The following is a 27,455-nucleotide window of genomic DNA, read 5'->3' on the forward strand; positions in this document are numbered from 1 at the left end:
CTCCATGCCCCTTGGGGAAGGCAACTGTGCTTTGCAACAGCACTAGCACACTGCAGCCCTGCTCTGCAATGCAAATCATCATTCATAATGGGAAGAGAAAGATCGGTGAGCCAGGCAGGCCCTACAGTCACACAACAGGCTAACAGTCCAGGATGTGACCCGCGTCTCAACTCCTATTCCAGCATCTGCCTCGTCTCTCCGAGTTCATTGCCATTCAAGCATCAGTCAAAGGCAACATTTGCCCCCTTCTTTGAGAACCAGCAAGCAGGTTAGCAGTGTTAAATTAAGACCCAGGCAGCCCAAATTTCAACAATTAACCCCCCCTTCCCTTTTCCTATCCTTTGGCAGGGTTGCGAGTGGCATGTTAATGGTCAGAAAGTAGCTGCCCTGGGGTTAAATTGCTAAAAACCATCCCTTCCCTGCTTGGTCTCCTTCTTCCGATGGCAGGATAAGGTTTGTCTCATTTTACGTGTGAGAGATGAATGACCCAGTACAGCCGGCGTGGCCTAAACTGCAGCCCTTTGCACGCTGAAGTCCTCCACCACTTACTCTTGTCACAAACAGCACCCTGCAATCCATTTAGTTTCATTTACAGTGGATTAATTTCTCTCTGACCTTTTGCTCTGCTGTCAAACAGGCCGGAGACAGACAAGAGCTTAGGAACAGCCAGTGCACTTGATGATGTCAATCACCATGCCTCGGGAATATTCGCAACCCGTCTCACGTGCCGGGCTGATGCACCGCAGTGCAACCTTTCCCTTTGCTCACGTGGGGATCCAAGCCCAGCTTTTTCTCCCCCCCCCCCCCGTGCGACTTCTCCGAGCAAACCCAGCCCAGTCCCCTGCGCTTGCAAACCAAGACGAAAGGCAAATATTTTACTTATTTTAAACATACTTTCAAATCTTGCTTCGCTCCCCATCCATCAATTAGATTTATTTTCTTTAGGTTAAGTTTTAAAGGCAAATTCCTTAATGTAAGGGTCATACCGCTAAAATTGCTACTCCAGCAATTTTATTGCCTTTCTGTCGTTTGCATACCATTACCCACCATGCTTTGCAGTACCATTACTTTGCTTTTCAGACTCTTCATTTCTCTCTCTTTCTCCCCGCTCCCGTGAAACTGCAGCCAGCCACCCCACGCTAGGAAGAAAGCTGCTAAACCCAACTCTCTGCCTCGCTGCTCTTCGACCATACTAAGCAGACCGAGATGAGTCTTGGTTTCGTGAAGTCTCTGGATGAAGCACAAGCCCAGGAAGCATAGGCTTGTACCAACAGATCATCGTGAGCAGGACCTACCCACCTGCATGTATGGGTCTCGATCTCAACAGGAGGAATACACTGGCATTTAACTGGAAAGGCCAATTTGTCACTGGCGGGCTGTGGTCGGACAAAGAGATGGAAACGCTGTAAGAAAAGAGACTGATCTAGAGGCCTAAATGGCCCATTCAACAGAGATTTGCTCTCATCTGCGAGCTGCTGCTCTATGTTGTAGGAGAAAACATGGCCCCTTGCTCTGTGGGCTCAGGAAAGGAATCAATAGTCTCCCCCACACTTTGCTCCCCAGCTCACACTCATCCCACATCATTATAAAAGTCTTTTTGTTTCTCCCCACCGCCATCTCTCCTGGGCCTTGTGCCTATACTCAAAGAGCCAGGCTGCAACACTAGAGGAGTGTCCCTGCATTAAACAACACAGGTAGGATCAGATGCAGAAACGGTGTCCTGCCGCTGGGTTGGCAACTGCTGAGGAAGGTCATGGTGCCCAGCACATGCTAGTAACTGCATGGAAAATAGCACTCCTGATCCATTCACTTCTAAAAAGCCCGAGTTATTATTTTTTCCTCCTCCTCCTCCCAGAGGTATAAGAGATTTCACTTAGGAAAATTCAATCTGCCATTCCCCTCCAGAAAAAACACTGGTCCTAGACGTCCTCTTCCCTTCCTTCTGCTCCCCGCATACAGGGAGTTTGTTTGCATGTGCAAACTCAAAATCAACCAAGCTGGGATTGTCGGTGCTTCGGTCTTGGAAACAAAAACTTGTTTCTGCAGGGAAATGGCAGAAAATACCCCCCCCACACACACACACGCTCTTTCTGGGCATGCAGAAAACCTCTTTTACCTTAAATTACCAAGTGCTGGAGTGTTTATTACAGTTATAAATCTCCCTCAGATCTGTACTGTTGGGCTCATTGCAGTAAGACTATTTTTTGCAGGCTCCGGTGGATAAGGAGTCAGGAAACTCAGAATTGTAACCATGGCTCTTGCCACCGAACTGTTGAGAAAGTCCCTTCACCTCTCTGTGCATCCACTTCCCTTCCCATCCGTTGGCCTCCTTGCGTATTTAGACCGCCCTATTCCTTATTAGTTTGCAGTGTCACCATGTATTCATACGGCACCTGCTGCAGTGGAGCCCATCAATCTTGGCTGGGATTTTGAGACAGTCCAATATTACAAAGATATGAGAATGCAAAAAAAAAAAAAAAAGTCCAATAAATATTAAAATAAAAAACAAAGAAATCTTCTCACATACTTCGGTTGCATTTAGAATACAAGGTTGTGCTGGGGTGGAAGACACATTTTATTGGCATTCATTTGGGATTGATTTTTGTCATTCAAGAGCGATTCTACCACACGGGAAATCCAACCGTTCCCAAACTCCTGCCAATAAAAACCTTTCTACCTTGCTACCCCACGTGCGAAAGGCTTACTTCATTTCTGAAAGCGTTTTGATATCCTCAGACAAAAGACGGTGTTGGAGCCTGCATGGGTATTATTAACACTCCGGCATAATACTATACGCCTGTGAATTTATATGCATGACACAGCAGGCATATGAATTTGTGTGGAAGCACAGATATGCAACATTATACAGAGGTATTAATACTTAGCGCTTGTATCGTGCTTTTTTTCAAGGATGGCAAAAGGCTTTCAGAAGCCAAGCAAGCCTCAAAGCTCCAGAGTGAATGGCTTGCCTCAGTTTCCCCGTTGCTAAAACAAGACTAAACAGGTCAAAAGGGACTGTGCAGCTAGTGGGTCTGGGGATACAAGTTCAATGTTCCAGCTCCTAATCCTAACTCACGAGACCGCATGACCTAAGAGTGAGCTCGTATAGCAGACCGGGGCAGAAAGCCTCAGCCTCCCTATGTGGCAAGGCTGGATTTTCCCTTTTAACCCCTTTGGTGCATTTCCTCCAGCACACTTATTTGGTTGGCAGGTTAGAGAAAGGCCAAGGGCATCTCTGTCCAGAAGGCTACCTGGATTGCTCTGGCTCCTTGCATACACAGATCGCCTCTTCTCCTCCGCCCCCCGCACCGTCTAATATCCAAGCAGCACTGAGAACGGGGCTTACAAAACCCATTTACACCCCAAGGCACGTGTTTACGAACCATTCCCTTTTACAGGGCATAAAAACAAAAAAAAGTTGATGTGACATAACGACGTGCCTTTTTATACCCGCGCCCCCATGCACACATCCTCCAAAAGCGGCAGGTGAACTGGTGCCAAAATGCAATGTGGAGATTGCTTTGGGAAAGTTGCTTCTTTTCTAAATGGCTAAATACAAAAATTGGAGAGCAAAAGCTTTCCTGCACTACGGACATGCACCCGTCTCTTACTGCCATCCTGGGGCCTATGCAGCTTTATTTTATGAAAATATGTTTCCATTTTCTGCCCATCTGAGTTACATCTCCCTCTTTGGGTCATGTGCTATCAACATTTTCCCCGAGACATGCGCATTCTCCCACAGTGCACCGCTTTTAAGGGCCATCACTTAAGCATGGATGAGAGGACAGGAAATTATTTGCTTTTAAACTAACGTGCAAATGAGACATGGAAGTGGAGGCTAAACAGGCTTTAAACCTGGATGGACTACATAGCTTCTCAGCAAGACCCCGAAAATCACCCTTCCCACCCCAATATCTCCAAGCCAACATGCTAGTTACCCTATTAATAAATAGCAAGAGACTGTCCCTGTCCCAAACAGCTCACAGCCGAAGCAGACAGGGCTATGGCCATGGAGGGAGGAGAGAGGAGTACCTTAATTTCACAGCAAGGTCTGCAGAGGATGGTACTTGCTTATCACCCAAGGTCATACTGGGAGTCTGGGGCAGGGATAAGATCCAAGGTCAGGTCTCCTGAGCCCCGAGCCAATGCCACACCCACACAACCATCCTTCCTTTCCTTTGCAAGTTGAAGGTATCAAGCCCCCTTGCAAAGTTAGTTTCCACCTGTCCCACGCCTCTTGGCCACCAAACACCCCAGGTTGGACTGTCCGACCCTGGCTGAACAGGAGTTGCATATGGAGAGGCAATCTTTCCCCTTTATAAGACAGCTTCTCCTCCTCGGCATAACACTCCTAGCACCTGACACCGCACCTACCTGCCAAATATGCACCTACCCCTCCGCCATGGACACATCACGACCCCACTGAAGTTTCCCACTGTACCTAAGGCAGGCTTAGCACTGCAGAGGCTCCGCGTGCTCCCGCCCTGCTGACCATGCCTCCTCCCTCCTCCGGGCACCCAGCACCTTTTTAACCCTTACTTATTTTCAAAGGAAACCCCCCTGAGACCCAAAGGCTGCAGCCCTTATATTTAAACCTATTTAATTACAAAGGGAAAAATCAGGAACAATTTTAAGGGCAGGTGGAACTGGGCCTCTGCCAAGGTGCTTTATTCTATAATGAACTCTTCCTTTTAAGCCACTTTGCAGACACTTTGGTCTGGACCCAATATCAATAATATAGGTTACATTTCACACACTTAACTATATTTAACCCTAGGGCCTCTTTGGACCATTGAACGCCAGAGCTCGCACCTAGGCTAGGGCACTGGGATAGCAGGCCTGAGCTGGAGGGTGGCATTCTGATGGTTAATTGAAAAGAGAGAGGAAAATGTTGACCTATAACACCAGATCTAGCGTCACAAATGCAAAGGCAGACTTCTTTCAGACTGTTTGTAGTCACATTTAAATAGTCAATAATTCATCACTTACAGTGAGAACGTTAAATGCAGAAAGCAGCAGAATATAAATTGAAATGGCTAATCCTTTTGAGTTTAATCCATTAACAACAAAATATTAAAGGTGAACAGAAGGGCGGGGGGTGAGATACTGGGGCGAATCCGCTCACCTTCTGCCTCAGAAAGTCTCTACTCAAAACTGCTCTAGGTCAAAACAGAAACGAACTGGAGGGAACGGATGGACAGTTGCTCACACCGCAAAGCCATCAAGATGATTGCAAGGATGAAGGTAATCTCCTAGGATTTGGGTGATCCACATTTCATTCCATCCTCTGCCTCAGACTCCCTATAGAAGCTTGGCCATGCCTGTTAACAGCTACGTGCCTCAGTTTCCCCATCTGTAAAATGGGCTGCATTGCCTCGCAGGAGCGTTGCAAAGAGAAACACAGTTTATACGATGCATGCTCAGCTGCGGCAGCAATGGAGGCGTACCTCAGTCCGTCTTCGGTACAAATGGAAACGGCTGAACCTGAAAGAACCAACACGCCTAGAAGACTGTCAGCATTGCGGATCTGCTTGGTACCAGCTGCGCGCGAGGGCACAGCATGAATCAGCACGAAATGCTACAGCTCAGCTTGGAGGCGCGGTGGCAGATGTCGGAGCTAGAACAGCAGCTGGTCGTGCCATAGGCCAGCACTTTGTTGCTTGCAAAGGAACCTTGCCTATTCTCCTTGAAGTGCTTCTCCAAAATAGACTTCCTCTCTCAACAGACCAGCACCATTTCAAGGCTGCGAAGCCGTTTGGCTGGAAACCTCCTGCAATATCATACCATCATAGAAGATTAGGGTGGGAGGGACCCCAGGAGGTCACATCTAGTCCAACCCCCTGCTCCAAGCAGGACCAGCCCCAACTACATCATCCCAGACAAGGCTTTGTCTACCCGGGTCTTCAAAACCTCCAAGGATACCGAGTCCACCACCCCTCTAGTAACACATCCCAGTGCTCCACCACCCTCCCAATGAGAAAGTTTTTTCTAATATCCAACCTCAACTTCCCTTGCTGCAGCTTGAGCCCATTGCCCCTTCTCTGTCGCCTGCCCCTACTGAGACCACTCCAGCTCCATCCTCTTTGCAGCCCCCACACAGGGACTTGAAGGCTGCTATTCAATCCCCCTCAGTCTTCTCTTCTCCAAGCTAAATAAACCCAGTTCCCTCAGCCTTTCCTCCTAATGAATGTGCAACAGCCCCCAAACCATTTTTGCTACTCTATGACCCAGATCCTTCCTTTCAAAGCACATGTGGAGGAGGAGGAGGAGGAGGAGGAGGAGGAGGAGGAACTGGAGTCCTTCCACTTCCAGAGGACCCTTCTACACTGTTTCCCAAGATATTTAAGTGCTCCCCACTGGTCACTCCCTATCTCAGTAAAACCTTGTCTGAAGCTCGATAGCAGAGGCCCGGGGGCAGTGGCAATGCAACATCTGCAACTCTTGCTGATTTTGGAAGTGCTCAGAAGTTCAGTAATTCAATACAATTCATTGTAAGGAGGACCAAGTTTTAACCAAGGCTCACATCTGAAAAAGTTTCTCTTCACCCATGCGCCTCATTTTACCCACCGACGAAAGGATGCACAAAACTAGAGTATCCAAAATGCGTGGTCCGATGCTTGGATTACGGCTGGCAGAGCTCTCCGAGGCCCCGTATGAAGCTTACTAACAGAGTGATATTTTCAAATAGGATTTGATTAGGCTTTTAGGATTTCACACATGCAATTTGGGGTCCTTTTTTTTTTTCTTTTCTGGAGAATGTACTAGTTCATCTCCTCCCTAACGATACTTAATTACTCTTCAGGCTTTTTTTTTCCCTCCCCCCTCCATCCTCCCCTGCTCTGAAGCCATTTCATTCCAGGCAGTGCTCCAGCATGTAACATTTCTACTGGGAAATGATGACCGCAAACAAACACAGCATCTACTTAGCAACGGAGAGAAAAAGAAAGAGAAGTGGGTTTTCTTTTATTTTTTATAAAAGGCGCAATAATCTCTCACCCGAAGAGTAGTATAAGTGCTTCTCATAAAACATCATAAAACAATACAGTCCTGTAAAAAAACCAAACATCATGTCAAAAGCCCTATTTATTCCTTTCATTAACCTGATCTAATCCCAGGAAGGTTTTAATGGAACATGCACTGAATCAATGAGCCTTCCTCTGGCCCCTTGACTCGCCCAAACGAGACGCAGCAAATAGATAAATGTATATACACACGACACTTCCTCTTAATTTTCTCAAGGCTGGGAAGAGCTTAAAAACACACCAGTGCCCCATGGAAAACTGACCAATAGGCTATTTAGAGGAATTTAGGCTGCATTTCTTTTTCTCCGGATAGATTTCTGCCCCGCCCCACACCATGGTGCAAGCTTAGTCTCTACTGGGGATCATAGAATTATTGAAGCTAGAAATGAAAGAGGCCTCTTGTGTTATGCCATCCGCTTCCTTGCCAATGGCAGAATAGCTCCCTGCAGTCCTTTAACTGGTGCTGGGGAAAGCCTCGAGATAAGCATCCCTAGCAGATGGGGTGCTTCCACCTACTCTCTCGGGAGACTGTTTCAAATCTTGCTGTTTGGACCCTTTAGGATGAAGTTCCCCTTCAATTCCATCCCATCTCTTCAAAGCTGCCCCTTTCCCTTCCCAGGATTTGTGCTGCTTGAATAGTAAAACCATGCAGTTGTTGCATGGCCAAGCAATGCATTCAACTCGTCATCCGGGAGCGAGTCCCTCCAGGCCTTGAATGGTTTGGTCACTCTTCCTTGAACGCCCCGCAATGTTTGCTGTTGATAAAAGAGCAGCCGTTGCTTGTGAATGAATCTGAATACTTTGCACTGTCACACAGCACCTTCCACCCAAGATCTGGATGTACTTTATGGAAATTAAGCCTCATATTATAGATTAATAGATGCTGGGGTTGGAAGGGACCTCAACAGATCATGGAGTCCGGCCCCCTGCCTTGGCAGGAAAGAGGCCTGGGGTCACATGACCCCAGCCAGATGTCTATCCAGCTTTCTCTTAAAAGACCCCCAATGTAGGGGAGAGCACCACCTCCCTTGGAAGCCCATTCCAAGTTTTGGCCACCCTTACCATGAAGTTTTTCCTGATATCCAACTTAAATCTGCTGTCTGTGAGTTTGTGACCATCATGTTGTACTGGAGGGGAAAACTGAGGGGCAAAGGGGTCCATGACTTATGGGAGAGCCAGGAATGGGATCCAGTTCTCCTCTTGGTACTGTGTCCTCATCACAAGGCTCATTCCCATCCACCCATGGTCCTTCTATGACAGTGGCTTTCAACCTATGGTCCACAAACCCCTGGGAGTCATCAGATTATGCCTAAGGGGTCTACAAAAAACGACCATGATCGGTCAAAAATATGTGAAACTCACAACTGAAAGCAAATGGGTCTGCACCTCCATCTGAAATTTCCAAAGAGGCCCGCACCTCCATTAGATATTTTTTAGGGGTCTGCAAAACCACTGCTCTATGGTCCCCACAGAAACAGGTCAGACCACGGAGAACAAGGGCTTTCTGGAGTAGGGAAAAGGTCCCTAAAGTTTTAAGCAAGAAAGAACCTCTGCCATGACAAAGGCTTTTTGGGGGGGGAAAGTTTCTCTCTGGATAACCCTACTGTTGATGGGACAGAAGTACTATCACCCTTTCAATATAGAAATCTGCAAGCAGCAGGGGTTGATGAGACCCCATTGAGTTTGTCCTGGGAGCACACAGCATCCAACTCTATAAAGAGGTCTTGGTACCAGACACAGCTCACAAGGGCAAATTATTATCTGAATGACCAGGAAACTGGAGGGTGTTGTACCAAAGAAGAGATCAGTGCTTCTCCTGAGTGCACACACCAAAGTTTCCAGCCAGCCACCTAACCAGGGCCTGAAGCTCATGCCCTTCAGCTCCACTGCCAGAGATCCACCCTCCTCTGAATTACCATCACCAGCATGAGCAGGAGTTCATTAAATGCATCCAAAAGGAGGGGACAGAAAGAACAATGGGAACGGGAGTTAGAGATGGAAACGAAAGGAAAAAATATGGTATGACTGTGTACTTCTCGAAGGGAGCGCCCTGCTGGGGCAGCACTAATGAATCAGTCTAATCCTAAATAAGCACACCTTGGGCCAAGGTGAAAGAGATGCCAGTCTGCTCTCTGCTTGCTATATCAAAGCCCAATTCTGACCCTTTAGGGCCGGATCCACAGCCTCTCTCGTCTTGGAGGCCTCCCCCCGTTTCTCTTGTGCTACCAAACAAACAAATAAAACAAATCAAAGTTGCCTTAAAGTCATGCTGGCTGCAATGCTCCGGCGATGCGATCCCTCGCCTCCCATTACCCACCCCAATAACTCTTTTATATGGAGTGTGAAATAATTAGGAGCAGCAAAAATAATTTAGGAAACAAGAAGAAACTAATTGTATAAGCTTGTCTGGGGAAAACACAAAGGACAAAAAGCAAACCTGGTAGAGATGCTGACAGATACAGTACCGGTGTATTAAAGCCCACACATGTATTAATAATAAGCTAACTAATGGTCCCTTGCACAATACACAATGAATTTACTACACAGCAGCTTGCTGCTGTGGTGCCCTGTGGCTCCCTGGAACCGAGAGGATCACGGTTTGTCAAGCAGGAGAGTTTAACATTGTGTCTAGTCCAATGATTTTATGCCCTGCTGAGGGGGAAACCAGGCTTGCAGCGTGCAGGATGGGGAGGCTGGACAACTCCAGCCCTGGCTCCGTGGCTTGGGGCAAGCAACAACCTCCCTGCCTCAGTTTCCCTTTCTGCCATATTAGAGCGTCGCTGCTCCTCTCCGATGCCCCACTGCCAAGGAGACCATTAACCTTGCTGTGATGCTGTGGCAAGCCACTAACACTGGGGACTAAATCTGTATCCTCCTGCTCCAATAGCACTCTTCCAGTTCAACTCAAAGCAGACTTTGCATTGCACTAAACACCTGCTTACCTACTAAAGGACCTAATCACCAGGGCATCTCATTACAGGCCTCCCACTCCCACCTGCCATACAGTGGATGCACCTGCTTAAGACATGGCTACACGACTGAACCCCGAAACATGGCCTTTTCACTCTGTGATACCAAGGCAACTCCTTACTCAGCAGCCCGATGACGGATTTGCCATCACTAGACATCTTTAAAGCCAGAAAGCTTGTTTCTCCCCCTTGCCCCCCAAAAAAGCCATGTTCTTGCTCAAATGGCAATTCATTCTGGGAAGTCCTCTGTCCAACGCGATGAAGGTCAGGCTCGATGATCGCAACGGTCCCTTCTGGCTTGATCATCTATGAATGGTAATGAAGTGGGAGGGCTGGCCTGCCATTTATAGGACACCCCACTGCCATTATGCCCACAGCCTTTCATCTCATGGCCTTTGTCAGAAGGGGGAGCCACGAAGCCTTTTCTTCCCATCTTGAAGATGCACCAGGAGGAAGAAATGAGATCGCCACCAAGTTGCAGCACTCGGGAAGCTTGTGAAGCCAGTTGGTCTGTCTGCACTGAAGGCTCGATCCTCATCTCCAGAAACTAGGGGGTGAGCGCGTGGTCCTAATGCACGTGCATGATCATGCATCTAAAGAGGTTGCGCCGCCTATTGTCAAAACCACATCCCGAAGACGAAGAGTCCTTTTAACTTTGAAGTCCACAGATTCCCACTAGCATATAGCTTGCTGTTTTAGGTGTTGATAGAGTAAATCTGGGATTTCAAACCTTTTGGGAAGCATGTTGTCTGTGTCAAGAGGGACCCTGTGATTGGGAAGAGAGTGCGCCCAGAGTATTAGCAGGGAACATCTTCCTAGGGATGTTCAAAAGAGTAATGCTGGGGAAGTATTTAAGATACATTTTTAATAGAGGAAAACAACAACAAAAAAAAGCAGCCGGAGCCATTGTGACCAGCCAGCTTTCCACTGACCCCAGTGGAGATACATGGACCAGTTAAAAATACACTGGGATGCCTCCAGTGACACAAGCAACTGTCTAAGAATGGCTCGTGCTTGTAAAAAGACAGGACGCAACTCAAAAGGAAAGGTCTTGGACTTCGCTCCACGCAGCCTGCACTTTTGTCTAGCAATTTATAGCTGTGTAAAACAAGTGCTTAACATAAGGCCTACTACGAATGTGCCACACTGAGATCTCACCCTGCAGCGATTCTTCTCTAGGCAGCTACACTTTAGGGCAAGTACATTTGCACTGAATTGTGCATGAATGAAAGCTGGAAGTGAATGCCGGGCGTTGCAGTTGTGCAGGTCACGCTAAAATGACAGGACACCAGCACCGGAGCAAGCAATGGGAAGTTATTGCTAGATGGGGGTTTTGTACAGCCTCTCCACCTGGGGGCTGCCGAAAGGTCCACCGACTGGCATAGCTCAATGCAGGCGAGCTCGAGAGTTATTCGAACGGCTTGCTTTGATCTTCTGATATGCGATGCCCAATCTTTTTGCTATCAAAAAGGTCGCCCAATGCAAATCTTAAAATCATCATCTCAAGGAAAGTGGACATGCTGGATCCCTTTCCTCTACAAGCCCGTATCTTTAAACTCATATGTTCTTTAGGACAGGAGCTCAGAGCTTGGAGAGAAACTGCTTAGTGGGTCTGCAGGTGGCAGAGAGGATCTTTACTCAAGAGTCCAGGGCATTGGCCCATATATCCTAGCCTAAGCCTGATCTGGGTTACCTCCCTACCCACCTTTTCCTTGTGGCTTCATTTTGACATAACTTCTGCCTTCAATACTCATCCCTGCCTGCTATTTAGCATTGTTTTTTTGCTGCTAAGCATTTACTGTGCATCACCCCAGCAGTGGCTGAGTGTCAGTGGCAGGCTAAAGGTTCCCTCTATGTATATATACAAGTTTTGTAAAGCACTTGGGGATCAAAGGTGCTAGAGAAATGTTCAGATATTATGAAAGCCAAGCATTTCCTCAAAAGATCACTTGACATCTAATTATGCTTGCGTGCTCTGCTGAGAAACTGTGCAAGGTACCCAGAGCAAAACCCCATGGCATCGCCTGACACTGACAGTGCTGTTGCTGGGAGCGCTGCTATTATTTATATTTTCAGGGCTGGCTTCAAACCGGACGTGAACTCGCATAGCAATGCGGAGGATGTGCAAGTGTGCCGGTGCAGTGATCCACCACACTTTCCATCACTTTACACTTAACGGCATGTGAAGCCTGCATAAATTACACTTGCCACTCTCCAAGCTGCCTCCGAGGAGAGCAAGAACCGAGGTCGACCCGTCTCAAGCCAGTCGCATGGAGCACAGGCAGTCGTTCGGATGGGGGGATGCTCACTGGAGCTTTGCCTTCAAACCGATCGGTCTTGCGTTTGCTCCAACAGTCCCCTCCCCTGACAGGCTGCAGGTGTTTTGCTGTACGGGCGGATCGGTGTGGGTAGGTTAAGGGTACAAGAGTGACAGAGACGAGCAGCTCTGCCAATTTGCTTCCCAGATGTGGAAGGAGGTGCTGAAACCAGACGACCAGCACACCCCACTGGCCCTCCGACACTGGAGGCACGGAGCATGATCCCCGCAGGGTGCCAGGGATCTCCGCAAGGCAGCTTTGCCACCTTATTTCTGCATGTGGCACGAGCAGGAAAACAGTAGGTAGGCCTTACTTTTAGCCGGCAGTCTCACGAGCGCTGTTAAAAGCTGTACCGACTTCCACGTGAGGACTTGGCCTAGGACAGCAGCTGCAAAGAAAGCTCCCATTACCTGCATTTCAAGCCCAAATACCTCAAGCCTTCCTTCCTGGTGAGCCATGAGCTTTTCTCACTGAAGATTTGGGTCCAGTAGGTGTGGGAAGCACAGCTTGTATAAATGCAGGCACAATTCGCTATGCCCGGTCCTAGAACAGGGCAGCAGGAAAGGAAGAGACAGCAAACCGAGAGTCCCATCACTTTCCAGGACTGGATCCTCCCACTGCTAAATGCCGCCCTGTGCCACCCGCCTTGCAGCCAGCACGAGAAAGAGGATTGCGACTCCCCACAGGTCCTTTCCTGAAGGGAGCATGTGCAATAGCAGGGGCCCGAATGCCAGGACCTAGACGGTCCCTTCCAGCCCTGCATCACCTGCGACGTGCATCGATTAAAAGCTGTGATAAAATCATTTTCAGCGTAGGTGGGAGGCAGGGGAGCAAGCAACTAATGAGAACAAGCACGTATGGAAAAATGCACTTGCTGGGAAGACGAACCTTCCGACTTGAGCTTAAATGTGACTTATTAGGCTGCTTCCTTTCCACCCAACTCCTCCATCCCCGAAGGGACCTGAATTTAAGCGCCCTGGCTCCAGCAGGGACGTGACAAATGGTTTTCCGTGCTGCTGTCACGTCCCCCCCAAATAGGTAAAATATTTCATTTTGGAAAGGAAAACATTTACATGAGGACTTGACCTTTAACTCAATGTCACCGGCTCCCCAGGTGGGAGGTGAGACTGATGGTAGCTTCAGCCACATCTCCTGGAGTAATTACTGCCGCCATGGCAACAAAATACTGACGTGGCAAGTTGGGAAAAGAGGGGGTGAAGAAGGATTTTAAAAAGTGCATTGGTTCCCATCCATGCTCAGTTAAATGGGCAGCCTGTTCCGGTGAAAGGTGGTCTCAGGACAGCCCTGGAGACTGAATCTCGCTCCTCGAATAGAGAAGGCAGCTGGATGGGGCCAAGCTTCACATGCATCACTTTGACCCGTGGCAGGACAAGCACTGCCCCAAGAGCAGAGGCAAAGGGGTTCACATGGATACCTTCGCTCACAGTCACCTTGCAACAGCCTCAGTGGACCACTGTGAGAGTACAGCCAGAGCTCCTCCAGGTCCCGATCTACCCCGGTGCATCGCAGGATGCAGCTCAGCCCTGCAGAGCCAGCAGGGACCCGTCATGAACTGGGGCCGTCTCAGACAGGGAGGTGCTGGGTTTTCACAGAGGCAGGATGGGGTAAGACTGATTTCGGCCCAATGCTCATCCTCAGTGTTTAATCCCCAGCCAGACCCCTGCAGTGCTGATAGGTAGAGATACGAAGGTGCATTCCCCTCTTTCTACCCCTCTAAGAAAATGAGCAATATTTTTAATTTTGGCCCAAGGTAGCAAACGGGCCCGCATTCAGTCTGTCAGGCAGATTGTAAAATAGATGCATCCCCCCGCTCCCCTTTACCTGTTCACAAAAAGCTGATAAACTCAGTCTATAGTTGGACCACAAATAAAGAAAGCTTCTTTTAAAACATACAAATTATTTGTCCCTATGCATACAGGCATATACGACGATACATACAAATATATGCATATGTTTATATGTCCACAGGTACATACATACAGGTACACAATGTTATTTACATACAAACGTGTGTACATACATATGTAGATACACCCCCCAATGTTACACATGCATATATATTTATATCTACTGATATACATCACATATGCATCTATATCTATCTAGCTTTCTCTATCTGTGTACGTGTGTGCGCGCATGTGCGTGTGCTTGAATATAACATCTGTATGTGTGTGTGCATGTGTATATAACTATGTATATACACATCATATATATATATGGAGGCCTGGAGAAAAACATCAAAAATTCTCTGAGCACACAGAACAAAGAGATGGCATTCATTGTTCCACCACTGAACTCTAATTTTAGATGTGCTTACAAATTTCCATCTCAAAAAATAATACAGAGACATTACAGCCCCATTTTGCTGCTTCTCTTGCTGTGAATTCTCATTGTTAGAGAACTGAAGGCTTAAATCTTCAAACAAGCCAGTTATTCCACTCATGAAAACGGGGTAGCTGTGCTCTGTGTACTGCTTCCCCCCACCATACAATTCTTCTCGTCTCATCCCCTACATCCTCCTTTGACCTTTGCACATTTACTTTTTTTTTTTTAAATCTTTAAATTTTGCATCTGAATCTAGTGCTCCTGACAAGTGACAGATGCTGGATTGACAGCCCAGGAGAATGACATCCTATTTATCCAGAGAATAGGCCCAGGGTAGGCAGCAGAAGTGCCAGCTACCATCACAATACCACGTAGTTCTTATATAGCACTTTTCATCAGTAGATATGAAAGCACTTTCCTGAGGTGGTCAGTACCATTATCCCTACGTATAGATAAGGAGCACAGGCACTGAGAAGGGGAAAAAAAGTGACTTGTCCCCAGGTCACGCTGCTGCTAAATAGAAAAGCTGGGAGAAGAATTCAGGTTTTTCTCTGTCTCCATCTGTGCACTATTCACTACACCACACTGCCTCCCCCCCATCCTGATGTGCCCCTCTGCTGTCTGGCCACAGTACAGGGTTGCACTGGTTTGATTCTGGTGGGATTTCCCTCCTCCACATTTAATTAAATAATTAAATGTAATTAAGCCAGTGCTAAAGCTGTGCACAAACCCCGAGCCTCTTAGCACAGCTATGTCCTGGGCAATGGCATTAAAGGTGTTGACTTGCAAGGGCACGTCTTCACTGAAAAATTAACCTGAACTTGTACCCTCAATCCACATGCAACATCCCTTTCACGTGGATGTCCAAAGTCCTTGGGCAGAGGCTGGAGCAGATGATTTCACAAGGTACTTTCTAGCCCCTAATGTCTAGGGAATCCTTTTAACCCAGGCTGGGGGCTTATCTAAGACATGAAAAGAATCAAAACTGAGTTTCACTGGGGCTAAAACATACATGATGTTGAGGAGAGTGCACAGCTATTTCATGCGGTCCCCCCCATCATAATTTTCCCTTGTGCACAAAGATGAACATTTCCAAATACCAGTCAGCTCTACAGTTGGTCAAGAAACGGTAAAACAACCAAAATACCATCAGGGTTTCCCCACTCCATTATTTCTAGAAGTACGAAGTATTGAAATTATTTCAGCCAACAGTAGTCCTTTGCATTGGGCTTTCTGTCACTGCTGAACAGATGAAGAAGGTCAAGTGGGACAAGAAGAGATGTATGGGGCACTGAATTTGCAGTTTAGTCCAAAAGGACTCAAGACGTCCCTTCTTTATGTACCACGGCTGCACAGCCCCTAGGAATAAAGGGCCTAGCACACAACGTGGATGAATGGGGGAGGAAGCACAAAAAGCCAAAGGGGAAGGGGGCACCATTAGGATTTCATACCTAAGACTATGCCTCATGATGACCACCTTCAGTCATCTGTCTATACTGCCATTCCCCCAAATCCATCTTGCTTGTGAGCCACACTGAATAACCGTGTACCTCCTGCTCTTGCACTAATTCAGTACTCATCACAGGAGGTGCTGGAAGAGGATGGCAGTCTGGATCACACAACTGCTCTGGGATGCAGGCCTCAATTGTTGACGGCCACAGCATCCAAAGTAATCCAAGGCACTTCATGTGCCCTCCCTCTGTACCAGATACAGAGGGAGGGCACACAAAGAAATCCAAATGGGAACAGCACTCAGGTATTTGGGGAGTACAAAACCCATTAATATTGGTGAACCTCTCAGCCCATGAGCTGGTAAAAGTTTTCTTCCGAAGGAAACATTTGCAAAAAAAAAAAAAAGGAGGTTTTAAAAAAGCAGGAAAAATTCACTGAAATTATCTATCTTCCTTCCAATGTTCTGGGTTTACACCAAAAACTGATTTTTCTCTGTCTCCCTCTCACCTCTATAAAGCATCCCAAAATACTACATTTTCAGATTTGGGATTTTCAGTAAAATCCCAAAACATTTTAGAAAGAAAAAAAGAAAAAAGTATCACTGTCCCACTTTTTTCAAGAATAAAATTGTGTTTGACCTACTTCATTATGAGAAGGGGCATAAAAGCAACTGTGTGTGCACCTATGGAAGGACTGAAAGGAATTAAACACTTCCACACATCTATTCCCTGCGACTCACCAAAACGTACTACAGGCATTTGGTTTTAAGAGACCTTTTCTTAATGCTGAAGGTCCATGCCAGACATAACATAATACCCCCAAAATTACCTGCACGTGAGGTCTGCAAGGACTGGGAGCACAGAGAAATGCTGGCATGTTTTATTTTGGACCATCAAGCAGCAGTTTGTACTGATAGATGTATTTTTGAGAGAATACAGCTGCCTTATTCACTAATTAAGGCTTCTGAGAGTGTAATGAAAAACTGTGTGATTTCATTGCATGGCAAAGGGCCAGCACAATTTGTTCCAGATACACAAAAGAGATTTGAGTTGCAGATTATCTGGGTATGTCGAGGGTAAGTTTCGTGCAGGTGTACAGAAATGGGGATGGGAGGGCGGGGGTGGGCAGGATGTTTCCCCGCACGCGGACAAGCTATACCCCTGGAACTGCTTCCAGGAGCCAAACCCTGTGAAGCTGAAATGCCTTCGCTTGCTGTTCGACTGGATCAAATCACTGAGCACAAGACACTAAGCACTGTACATGCTTAAAGACACTAGAGGGAGACTTGCAAAAGGAGTCCAGGAAATGACATGGGGCAAAAGCTAGGCGACTTTTGCAATTCCCCACATGAAGCAACCTTGTTCTCTGCTGACACCAAGCAAAATATAATATGTCCTATTAAAAAAAAAGAGGAAAGGGTTCGAGTAGTTCATTCACCTTCTCTTAAAATGTAAGAAAAGAAGGAGAAAATACAGACACATTACAAGAGAGGAACCGTAACATCTACTTGGCTAGCCAACAGAGACAAACTGATGCCATTTATACAGGGGAATCAACTCCTCCAAATCGCGGACACCTGCTCAAACTGCTTAGCATTCACGTAGCTCAAGAAAACATCTTCAAGGCCATGCTTTTTGTGTTAAGCCACATCCTAAAAAATAAGAGGAGAGGAAATAGTCACTAGCCTAGGCAAAGCCAAAGTCCTGCACAGGAAACAAAAGACAACCTCCAGTCCCTAAAAAAGGGGCAGACGCCTTTTGGAGGTCCCCCAGTAGAAAGAAGTCCAAAGCCTTATTTCAGGAAATAATCATTCTGATCATCTCAGCAAGGCCTACGCTAGTAGGGAGACAGAAAACAAGCTTACACAAAGCTAGCAGACCACGATACAGCCAAAATTAAATGGGGACTAATATACGGCAATCCCCCAAATCCACATTGTGTCCCATTCAAGATCATAATGGTGTTGCGGGGCTGTTCTAAGTCCGTGTGTCTAACATCATGGCCACAGTCTCCTGTCCCTAAGCAGCTGGATCATATGAGGTTTGTCTTACTCGGTCTTTGGACACAAAACCCCAATTTTCCAGCTTTATTCAGAAGCATGCTGCGCGAGACCCATGCAAACAGATGCACCCCTGCACCAGTGGCTATGCAGAGCTGAAAGTGCCTACCTAAAAAAGAATGGGAATGTGGGGAAAACATCAGTAGCCTCCTTTTTGTTTTTTGGCCCCAAGAAGAACTGGCAGAAAAAGACAATCCAAGTCCCTTGTGAGTCAAAGCGTTCAGAGACCATCGACCCCGGTACTCTGCTATCAGGCCCTATACCCTCCACCTTCTCCACCAATGATTTATTTCCCCATGTATCTAGCCAGAAACATCTTTCAAAACCAAGAACAACTCTAACCTGTTGATATCCTCCCCCACCCAAGGCAGAGAGCAAGACTTCAGCCCCACGGATGAAAATCGACATATCTGGAGAGATGATGTGCTTCACGAATGCACAGGCCCGGCTTTGACAACGTTATCAACACAATTGGAAACTTTATGCAAAAGCCTCCGGGCTATACATTTGCAATGGGAGAGCAAGAGGGGGCTTCTTATGCAGGTTTACCCTTAACTCAGCAAAGGGCAAAGGGAGTGATTGACTGAACTATAATGGATCTAGATTTTAGTGACAAATGCACTTGGAGAGCTGATTGAAAGTTTGGGGGGGGAGGGGGTTGTTTTGTTTTTTTAAAATGTTTTCCTTCAAAAGTGATTCCTGAAATGAGGTATTGTTTTTCCTTGCAAAAAAAACCAACTTTATTTTAGTGGAGATTTTACCTAATTTTCTCAATTTGTTTTGTGTACACATACACACACACTCCCAAATTATGTTTTGGCTGTGCGATGGTGAAGCAGTTACACCCACACACAAAAAAAGGAAAATTCACTTGAAATTTAAACACAACTTTTTTCCTTTGCAAATTGTTCTCAGCAGAAAACATGTTATTTCCATCAGCCATAACTAACAGTCAGATCAGTACTTCTCTAGCAACACACAGCTCAAGAAACCAGTCAACAGAAGCAAAAAAATAAAATAAAAAACCAAAAAAAAACAAATACCACACCACAACAACATCTAAACATTACCAGATACAGGAGAAATACAGCTGGAGACAAGATTCAGAAGTACAATATGTGAAAGGCTTTTTAAGAGAGGGAGAGAGAGAAGAAACGGTAATCAGAAACTTAATGAATGCATTTCTAAACCAACAGGACAACCAAACAGCACATCACATTAATAGTGCTGCAAAAGACTTCTATAGGGCCCTCTTCGGAAATAGCAAAGTAATCCCTGACCGCACAAATAAGATTGTGTTTTGAAGAGATAGAAAGATGGGTTGATGCAAACTACCATAGGCTAAGGGGAGAAGAGAAAGAAGTCTCCTAATTAAAAAGAAACAACCTCTATGACCCTAGCCCACGCACTTCTTACCTCAACACACTGCAGAACTAGAAATCAAGGCTCTGGGTTAAAAAAAAAAAAAAAGCATGATTTTCAAAACTGCTGAGCAAAGAGATGCCCCCATTGATTTCAATGGGAGCTGCTGTGTATTTGGTACCTTTGAAAATCAGGCCGCATATTTAAGTGCCTAAATATAGACCTAAGAGTCTAACTTCAGGGGTTTTTTCGTTGTGGTTTTTTTTTTTTAATCTTGGTTTCTATTCCTGGAGTGACCGTCTTTCAAAGGAGGTGAAAAAACTTCCAAGGTCCAGACTGCTACTGGCATGAAAGAGTCCTCCACACTCTGCAGCTACCGTGCAACTCGAGTGTCTCACCTCCGTTGTTTTATACTGCCGAACTGCGATGACATTTGTCAGGGACATCACGCATGTTGGGGCCTAGCACCAGGGAGCACCCATCACGCGTTGTGGCCTCCACAAACGATGATTACGATGCATAATCTTACATTGTGCACTCTACTGTAGCTAGTATAATACAGGTATTATACGAGGATGAACATTATAAACATAATACCGTCTCACTGATTTTGCATTCAGGTCGGTCGCTCTTCTTTACTTGCAGCCCTCAACTACTCAGTGCTTTCACTGCACTGTGAAATAGCTGCATTGTTCCACCAGAGATACAGATGCATTTCAATATTAAGCAAAGTTATTTTTATTATATAGCTAGGACCGGCCTGGATGAAAGGCTTCCTCGAAACATTAGCAATCACTATATGGCACTTATGCAGTGATTTTCACTTTACTTTCTAAGTGATTTTAAAGATGCTGACTGCCAACTTTATTTTTTTCTATAGCACCTATAAATACCACAGATGCCACGCGAAGCATAAATAACAATATTAATAATTACCAAGTAGTTAGTGTCATCCTATTGCATTGCACTGTTCAGAGAAGCATTTTTAAGCAAGTCTGGTGCATTATGTGAATGCATCACAATTGGTCTTCATTCCACAAGGCTTCGCTAACCTCCTTGTGAAGGACACCATAATTCAACCCATTGTCCAACACAGGAAACCATCCCCATTTAGTACAGCACTTAAGGACCTGCTTAATCTTGTTCAGTGGGAATCAAGACTGTGACTTTTCTTAAATCAGGACCAAGTTAGGCTGCTCTACACTCTAATATTAAGGATGTAGCAAAGGAAGGTATTGAACATTTTACTACACTTGATACGTTGCTTGACTGACTACACAAGGGGCGTGTTATCTGACAGTCCAGTTTCTATGGATAATTGGCTTTCCATTGCCAAAAAGGGGAGGCAGGAAAAAAAAAAAAAAGAAAGAGAGAGATGAATATTTAAATATACTTCCTTACCTAACACCTCCAGTTATTTTTCAGCATTTGCCATTCTGGATCTTAATTGTATAGGCTAGGGACAGAAGTTGCACACAAACCAGTTTAAGGGATCAGAAACTGGTTTAAACCTGTTGCAGAACACAAGTTCAGTGCTTATAAACTGTTGCCAAAATGCTCAAAACTGATTTAAGATGAACCTGGTTGAATGTAGTACCAGGCTTAACTGATTTAGGTCAAACCAGTTTAAGGAACTTCTGTCCCAGACTCCTTCCTGGTTTAAGGCAACTCGGAGTCCCCCAGCATCCCTCCAGGTTTTTCTTCAGCATGGGCAGACCCTGGCCAGCGTACCGAGATAGAGGAGAGGGAGGAAGGTTTAATCCCCCCCGGCCCCCAACACACACTCACTGGCATGGGACCCCAGCCAGGGTTTGCCTGGCAGGGGCACAGCAGCTCCTACCAGGCTTCCCCTCCCACCCCTCTTGCCTGGTTTAAACCCCGCACCCCTCACTCCCACTCGCCTCAGGCTGCCAGCCCAGGGCCAGCATCTGGCCGTGCCCCCCAGCCCCGCCACTCGAGTAGCAAGTGGGGAAAAGCCTTGCAAGGGCTGCTTACCCCTTCCCCTCCAGGCACACCCCAGCTGGCAACCGTGCAGGCCAGACCAGGGGTTTAAACCCCTCCTCAATCATATTTGGTGGCCTGGCCGTGCCCCCCACCCCCTAACTTGAGCAGGGAGGGTGGAAAAGTTGGAGGGTTTCTCTCCTAGCTTCCCTCCAGCCTCCTAGACACTCCTGAAGGGAAGAGAGGGCTCACTCTCATGCCCTCAGCTTCTAGCCCAAGTCACTGCAGGCATGCAGCTGCATTCCCAGAAGCAAAAGTGAATGTCTGTTCCCTGGCCTATCGGTTCAATTTACCCAACTTAGACAATCTTGCAAAGATTGAATCAATGCAGGCTCAGGCTTTTTGAATGTCTGTACAGACGCAGAAAGTGCAGGCTTTGCCAGCCTTCAATAGGCATGGAGGGCAACATAAATAAATAAAAAATAAATAAAAAGGACCTCCGAAATGAGCACCCCTGAGCTCATAAAAAATGATCCCATGCTTTCACACTGCTTCACCATAACAGAGCGCCTCATATTGTACTCCAGGCAAGTGATCCATGGGGGTCACTGCTGGTCAGCCCCTGGACTCGGAAGTGGGGCTGCTGAACAACAAGGGGGCTATACAAACTCGCCTGGCCCCACCACAGTATTGCATTCCCTGGACTTAGCAGGCTCATAATTGAGAGAACTGTGCAGTGAGGTAGGCCAAGACCATTGTCCCCATCTTACAGATGAGCTGTGGAGACACTGGAGAGAGTAACCTGCCCCAAGCCACGCTGGCATAGTGTCCAGAGCCTCCGTTATAAAACCATCCAATTCTCTGGAAATTCCCAAGACACCCATCGAATATCAACAGCCTACATCTTTGGCAGAAATCAGAGGCCCGTACTCGGTGGCTGGGAAAGACTGCTTCTACTGACTTCTCCAGACTTTCACTTCAATGAAAACTGGGTAGAAACTGCAGGGTTTGGCCTGGCTTAAAGTTTTGTCCAAATCCAACATGAATAAAAGTCTTAATCTACTCAGACAGGACATCTATTACTGAGGGAACAAAAGAGGATCTCCAGGTACTACTAACCAAATAGAAAAGTACCTTGTACCCTATATCAGAGATGGCCATATTAAAAATAAATAAATAAATGCATAAAAAATCCAGATAGGAATTTTTTTTTTTTAAATTCTTTACATGAAAGCCTTTCAAAGTGAAGCACTATGCTTAAACAGCATTGGTTAAACTTTTGGGGTGTTTTGAGCAAAAAACAAATAATTTAGCTGAGAACCAAACTTTTAATGACTTTCCATCCAAGAAAAAGCTATTTTTTCAACCAGCAGGATATTCCCAGCCAGGTTGGCCTCTAGTTGCTGGGCTATATACCCCATGCCTTGCCTATAATGCAAGGTGCTCCATGAAGAAGGCAGTTCTGAATCCCGATGCTTTTTATTTCCAAGCATAGACACCATCCAATAACTGCTTATCATATTATCTATTTAGCTTGTCTGCTTGATACATTGCTGTTTAAGCTGCATTATCACTGAGATACATTTGGAGGAATATCCGCCAGGATCACATTACCTAATGCATAATTGTTTGATACTGAAATACATGGCTATTCAATCTGCCCTGATATTAGTCAACAAGAGGCCATTTATTTTAAGACCTTGAAATATGATACTGTCTGGTCCTACACCACCATTGCTTTCTATTTCTGCTTGAACTCAAGAAGCAATCCGGTGACTTTCAGCCTCAGATACCATCTGTAAATGTAATCTACTGCAATGACAGTCGCTAACATTTGTAGAGCAGCTTTCATCTCGAAGGATCCAAAAACGTAACAAAACCAAAGCGGAGCTGAAGGATTTCATTTGCCGTTGAAACACGGACATGTTCGAGGCGAAACACAGCGCCCAACGATGAGCATTTTAACCCAGAACCTAAAAAAGTCGCATTACCTTGTCAAAAGTGCCATGAATATTTAGGGAGGTAGCATTTAGTCAGGGATAATGCTCTTACGCGAGAGAGAAAAACAAACACACACCCTGCCGTGGGATAGTAAGTCCCAGAAGTTTAAAAAGCAACATTGCGGCCCCCAAAATGGAGCATTTCCAGCATATGAGCACCATACTGGGATAGGAACAGAGGAAGGACGCAAGAGGGAAGACTGCCATCTTCTGAATCACCAGTGCCACTTCCAACAGCCTTCCTGAAAGGTCTCCCATCCCATCCCGACACAGATCCAGCCCGAGCCCGTGTGGCTTTGACAAGACAGCATAGCTGGAGGTAGCCTCCAAATACCCTTGCCTTGCTGTGCAGATGCGAAATACAAATATATTCTGCATGTGCTTGTATGAATGCTCGCAGCTCAGCCACTTCCCGCTTGCTGCTGGCAGCCTGGATATTACCTCTAAGATAAATGAATAAGAGTTTAGGTCTTATTGGATTACAGTTTATTGAACTTTATAAATTCCAATTAACAGACCCCTGAGCAATAAGAGACATGTAGTGTACTCTTCATTTTATAGTGCAATTATTACTGAGTTTATCCTCAGCTGAACAAGAGGTATTAACGGATAAAACATGGGAAAGAAGACACACTAATAGATAAAAGCAGATATTGGAGACAAGGAGATAAACAGATACAACTAGGAGCGAATGCACAAGAAGCAGGGCACGTGTGTTAAGCCGACTAGGTTACTTCATTGCTTATATTGTTAACCTAGACTTCTAGACGAAGTGGCTGAGATGCACTAGCATGCGGATGAGTGGATGCACTACTAGATGCAACACCACGAAGAGGGAAAAGATAGATACGATTCATAAAGGGGGTGGGGGTGGACACTTTCATAGTAGCTCTAAAGGCATGGGCATAAAATAAAGGATTCTCCCTATTCAGCATTTTGCCATTGTACAGAAAAAAAGCTAATGCAGAGGTGGCTGGGAAAGCTTTTGCACTCTTAAGAGAATGAAAAATGTTCAGGGTGTTCATCCACCAGCTTATGCATGTAAATAAGATGCAAGGCAATTTCCACACCCTCCGCTATCAGACCAGTACTGAGACACCAATACAAAAACTAGACAAACTCAACTCCCTGAAAAAGTCACGATGAAGGGAGATTGTTGAAGCAAAGTGGCTGGAGTACTTTGCATTCCCTTCCTCCTCCCCATCCCATTTTTGATTTATTGAGCCTGTACCAACTTTGTCTTTTTCCCCAGATAAGAAGAGTATGTATGTGTATAAACTCCAGCAGTAACTAGCTCCATCGATCCAGTTTTCATGATTTCTTTGCTGAGAGGCAGGGTTCTCCCCATCCTAACTTTCATTTGCTCTATATTTATAAGAGCTCCCTGCCCTATCTAGCAAAAGTACTCCGAGGTGGTCACATGCGATGTTTAGTCTGTAACACTTACAAGTGGAAATGGGAAAGGCCAAGTCATTTCCCCCTCTTGTCTGAGTGCACCGTCCTTTACCAATAGTCGCATTACAGCAGAGCGTGCGAGATGCTACACACACTTGGGGAGAAAGCCACTGAACAAGCTACAAGGAGAAGATAGGAAGCACAGCAAAGCGATGAAGTGGCTCACACCCAAGGTCACCCAGAGCAGCAGATTATTTGTACTTTGACTATGTGATGACCATCTTCTTGGCCAACACACAATGGATTGTACTGGGGACCGCTGGAGCTGGTGCTGCAGATCCCCGTCCTCTTTGAACTGGCACCTGGGGGAGGGGTTTCCAATACGCTGATCAGTGGGTTATGGCCAAAGCATTTCCAGCCAAAGCCAGTATCTCATTGCACCAAATATTGTACAAATTCACAACCCACTGATCAGTGGGTTATGAGCAACATGTTTCCAGCCAAAGTCAGTATCCCACTGCAATGAATGCTGCACAAATTCACAAAACCCTGATCAGTGGGTTATGGCCAAAGTGTTTCCAGCTAAAGCCAGTATCCCATCACACCAAATGCTGCACCAGTTCATATCAGATGGCCCCTGCTCCAAAGAATTTGCAATCTAAATAGACAACACAGAGAGAGGGTGGCAGAAAGGCAGCATCCTCATCCTGGTTTCACAGGCAGGGAAACAAGGCGTAGAGAATGAGTTCTCCCAGAAAGTTTACAGCAGACCTAGTAACTGCGCCCAGTTGTCCCAAACTCCAGCCCTGGGCTTTATTCACAAGGCCTCTCATCCTTTACCATGATCCAAGTCTGAGCTCCACTTGACCAGCGGTCCCAGTAATAACAGGTCCTACTGCCTCATTTCAGGTGCACCTTGCCCCTTTATTTCCCTACTGCTTTGCAAACGGTATCATCTTTGTCAAAGGCAATGCAAAAGCTGACCTGGCCTCTGCACCCATGGAAAGGATTGCACAAGACGGCTGGCAGCAGACAAATAAAGCCCCTATTTCCAGTTCTGATCAGCGTGATGTCTGTACAACAGTCTCCGGTGCTCGGCCTGGTGCTGCTAAAATTAAGCCCGTCTTTGGGGGCTCCACTGCATCCCCTGGGGAAATTGTTCTGTCATCGAATGTACGTACAGGAGGTCTAGGAAGCTTTCAAGGATTCCAGTCCAAAGTTTCCCCGTGTTCATCTGCATCCCAATCCTTGAGATGTACTAACTGTGACCCAGGCAATTCCTTTGCGTGGAATTTTTCCCCTTCAAAACGCTTGCAAGCTGCGATACCCTCTCCGGAAAGCAATTCAACAGCAAACAATAACGAAGCAGTTCTGTGAAGCACTTGGTGCTGATAAAACACAATCTACTTACACAAATAGCAACATCCCTCAGCAAGGAAAAGTCCCCCTCCAAGTCCAAGACTAAGCAGGGCGCCTTGGCGAAGGAAGCTCAGAGAGGCCAGCCCAGCAAGGGTTAAAGCCCTGACAGAAGTTCACCTATTTGAAGTGTAGCAAGGGAATAATGGACTTCCCTCCACCCCCCTCCCCACGCAAGCCTCCCAACCCCCAACCCCTGTAATAGATCATACAGAATGGATTACATTAATTTTCTATAAACTATATCAACTTGAGTGACATGTCCTTAAGGGTTGGGTGATTGATATCCACAATGAAGTCTTATAATCTAAAATCATATTAATATTAATATTAAAGATTTTCTGTCCTTTATGTGCATCATTAAATTCTGAGTATAAGGTAAAATTGACAACATACATTTTGACAGCTTATCTATAATAAATATGCAAATCTTGATACCAGCATGTCATCACAGACTTTGCTGCTCCTTGAAATATCAGAGAGATCCTTTCTTTATATGACATTTACAATGAAGGATCAGATACAAAGCTTTTGTGCGACTGAGATTTTCATTGGGTTAGTCTTTAGGTGCAATGATATAGGCTTTGCATGCAATGCAATAGCAACTTCCTCCACCCCTGCCCTTCTCCAACTCGTGGCACCACAGGGAAACCAGCGCTTCCTCCATCCTAGCAAGAAATGAATACGGTCTTCGCTTCACTGGAATAATATTGATCTATGCCAACGGAGGGTGTTGTCTATAGGAGTGGCAGTGTAAGGCACGAGTACTGTGGCCACCACGCTTGGGACTGAACTAGGGATCTCCAGAAGGTTATTTAATCTAAAGACTCTAATGAAGTGTCTTGATACCCATCTTGTTGGGGTCATCCTACCCCAGCTGTCTTTCCTGCCCAAGTGCATGGGGGCTGGACCCGATGACCTGTTAGGTCCCTTCCAGCCCCCAACAACTATGAAGTGATGCATGTGGTGGGGGGAGATAATAAACGCCTCCTCTGTGGACTGGGTCCAGAGGAAGAAAATGTACCACACACCGAGCCGGGAGTTTTATAATAGTGGTTCTCAACATTTCTAGACTCAAGAAAATGCTAATTCCCCTTTTTTTTTGACTATTGAAAAATAACAGAGTGATTCTTTGGTTGCAAAGAACTCAGAAAGACCCCAACAGGTCAGCACGG

The 27,455-nt window shown here is 46.1% G+C and overlaps 1 protein-coding gene across 10 annotated transcripts in view; it reads right to left on the reverse strand.

Moving 5' to 3' along the window:
• CELF4 (CUGBP Elav-like family member 4) overlaps nt 1-27,455 on the reverse strand; it is an 873,367-nt gene that overhangs the window by 796,908 nt on the left and 49,004 nt on the right. The window lies entirely within an intron of this gene.

This window comes from Crocodylus siamensis, chromosome 3, assembly GCF_052110815.1.
Source record: "Crocodylus siamensis isolate JL-2025a chromosome 3, ASM5211081v1, whole genome shotgun sequence".
Taxonomy (NCBI): Eukaryota; Metazoa; Chordata; order Crocodylia; family Crocodylidae; genus Crocodylus; species Crocodylus siamensis.